Here is a 3,447-nt window from a genome sequence, read left to right on the forward strand (position 1 = left end):
AGGCCTAGGTATGCGTAGCCCACGAAATACGGAGACAGTGGTTTCAACTTATTTTTTTAGGTCCATACCGGCCTATGGGCCTCCCAGCGTAGGTTTTACTTTTTCTTAAAGATCAGCAGCCCAATGTATTTTCTTAATAAAACGCAGATCTCTGTTCTATTTATCTATATATAAGAATAATAATGCTGTGTCCAATTTATGTTTTCCCTTCTAACCACATTATATATATTTATATTATTACTAGCTGAATGCCCGTGCGTTGCCACGGATCAACAAAAAATATATAATCAAATAGTTGTTCTAAGTAAAATGTGCGTCAAAATGACAAGACATGATTTCAATTCTAACAAATCGATATCTCTCCCACGTCTTTCTTCCTAGGATATCATTGTATCTCTTTAACCTATCCCCCCTTACATCATTTCTTTCTCCTTAATTACCCTTCCTTTCCCTTCACCTTTTTTCACACTGCCGTGAGCAAGCCCCTCTTCAAACTCTTGTATTTTCATTGATGATACTATCAACAAAATATTATTTTGATCTCTTTTTTGGTGGTCAATTAGTTGAATGGAAACTTAAGAAGTACCTCACAACTAACTGGAAAGAAACATGAACTCCGATGAGTATAAAAACAAAATAACAAAAAAATTCTGAAAAAAATAGACTCCCATTTTATAGCATATACCATTCCCAAACCCAAAGAAAAAGACCTGCAAACGACGTATATTTAATTCAAAACAACTGACCTTTAGGTCACTCTCATTAAAAGTTATTTATGTATCCGCCAAATGACTGGGAGGAGCATTTTCTGTTAAAGCACTTCTCTGTGCAGGGGCAGCTTGAGTTCAAGGTTGTCCTCTTCCTCCTTAAAAGGAACTCCTGACCTCCTTGAGAATAGAAAGAAGCTCTACGTGCACCTTGCCTTCATCATGGTCAAATACAAACTAATAATTTAGAGCCATGATGTCTGCAATAGTTAGTTTAATCTCTTACAGCCCAAAAATCATATGAATTGATCACCTTAAAGTTCCAAGATTACCTTGAGCCTTAGATATTCTTTCTGATTTTGTATAGTTGCATGTCAAAGCTCCAAGCATGCCTGCAAATTGAGAGCGATGTGATAAGTTATGACTGACAGGAACAGTAAGTAGCACAACCAACACGAAAACTACGACGACATACTACCATCACACGAAATATGTATGTGTGTGTGTGTGTGCGCGCGCGCGCACTATTTAGGTTCTCAACACTATCTCTCATGCTCTTCCTGTTTCGTTTCTCCTATCCAAGTGTCTCATGGCCAATCTAACAAAAAAATCAGCTTCCCACATAGATGTGGCCTTGATCAGTGACCCGCGGAAGCGGAGATCAACCTTCAGGAAGTACTTGTCAAGCTCACCAAATGCCGGCTCACCGCAGAAGTAATTCTGCACACATGAAGACTTCAGAAACAAAAATTAATGTCTTAAAAAATTAAAAGAAGCTACACATATAAAAGTGTAAAAAGGTATAATTGGGGACAAAATTGTGGAATAGCTCTGACGAATGCATAAAAGGCAGTACAGTACCAAAATAAATTAGTCTATGTGGCACTTTGATTATCAGAGAAGTTTACATGCTCTTAATGTACCCTTGAAGAGCATAATCAAATCCTGAGAAAAATAAAATTATTATCAGTATAAGGAACATACAAGATGTCTAGAAAGCAAATAGCAATGGCCATTTTGACAGGAATCAAAATATGACACATTATTTAGAAAAAAGAGTTATAAATTCAATGTGCAGGCAACATGATACTAATTTATACACACGCACTTGTCATGCCCTCAGCAGGAACAATTTGAAAAAAAAAGGTAATCAATATTGGTATACATATACTTGTCTTGGACACAAACCGAAACCTACATGCAGCTGAAATCATGCATCAAACCTGCACGTACAAAATACATCTAAGCTGATCTTGCCACTTCCTCATGGAGAGGGCAGCAATGCCGGCTGAAAGAATAACCACGACAATGGCAACACCTGCTGCTGCTGCAGGCTTTGAGATTCTGTCCAGGTAGCCTGGCGATCGACACGCTCGAATCCGACTCAAGACCAAGATACGGCTCCTGGCCCTCCTTGCCACTGCCGTGATTGTTCTCGGGCTCACCACTCTCAACATCCTGTTCACGCTGCTCAGCAGGTTGAGATGGGGTGTCCAAATCCTCACTGATCTCTTCGCCATTGCTGCTACCTGGAGCTGCTTCTGATGCTCCAACATCAAGCTCATCTACTGCCTTGGAGTAGTCTGATGCATCAGATTCTTCTACCACTGCAGCAACACCCTCTGATTCTGCAATCAAGCCAGCATTGCTTGCTTCAGAAACTGCATCCTGGATATTCAACTGCTCCTCCAAGGCACCGGCACTACCAGGAGTTTCTTCTGACATTACAACATCAAGCTCATCTACTACCATGTCGTAGTAGGCTGATGCATCAGATTTTTCTCCCACTCCAGCATCATCAACTGGTTCTTCTTCCACCACAACATCACCTTCCGGCTCTGCAGCAGCACGCACACGGAGGCAGCAGACATGAACAGAACGAAAGCAAGGGGAAGCAGGAACCTCAACGCGGATCCCTTCTTCGCTGGAGCTCGCACCCCAAGCTCCGGCTCCGGTGTCAGTGCACGAGCTCGCGGAGGAGTCGCCCTAGGCTCCGGTGTAGAGACGCGAGCCGGCTCTGGCTTCACCGCAGCAACCTCCGATGACAGCAGAGGGGGCCGCGGCGAACCGCCACGGGCTCTGGCGCCAGGACGGAAGCCTCAGGGGCCTCATATGGAGCGGCGAGAGCTGACTGCTCCCCTGGCAGGTGATTTTGTTGTGGTTGCTCTTGTTCCTCCTCCGTACGTGAGGTCGTCCTCCGTGGTGGCAGTGGCGTCGGTTTCGTCGCTGCTCTCGGAGGCGGAGGCGAAGCCGTCCTCGAGGCGCCTGACACCAGCGCCTAGGGGGTCGGGCTTGTAATGGAGGAACCGCGGCCTCGGCGAGGTGTAGTTGGTCTTGGGGTTGTACAGGGCCGCCCGGGACGGCTCCGCGTCCACCGATCGGGCGCCGCGTGCTGGTGGTTCACGCCCACGCACACGGGATCCTCCATCCCCGAATTTCTCAAAGACGGCCGCGAAGGCGCCAAGCAGGAGGGGGTCGTCGGCACTGAGGTCGGGCTTCTCCGGCGCGTACTCCACCTCCACCTGCAATAAGCCATGGCGTTAGGACTGAGGAGCGGATTACAGGGAGGCGGAACCGGAGCTCGCCGGGGGTGGGGGTCGGGTTCAGGGCGGGCGCTCTCCTCGCAGGCCCCGCCAGCGCCGGCATTGGCGCCCGCAGCCCTGCTCTTCCTGTCCCTACGGCAGCGTCGACGGCGGGGTGGCCGCGTCCGGTGTCCCCGCGGCTTGGGGCTCGCCGCATC

The 3,447-nt window shown here is 47.5% G+C and overlaps 1 pseudogene; it reads right to left on the reverse strand.

Annotated features, from left to right (window-relative positions):
• Window positions 1–1,752: 1,752 nt before the first annotated feature.
• LOC109737500 (uncharacterized) lies at window positions 1,753–3,247 on the reverse strand (annotated as a pseudogene).
• Between the last annotated feature and the right edge of the window lie 200 nt (window positions 3,248–3,447).

This window comes from Aegilops tauschii, chromosome 2, assembly GCF_002575655.3.
Source record: "Aegilops tauschii subsp. strangulata cultivar AL8/78 chromosome 2, Aet v6.0, whole genome shotgun sequence".
NCBI lineage: Eukaryota > Viridiplantae > Streptophyta > Magnoliopsida > Poales > Poaceae > Aegilops > Aegilops tauschii.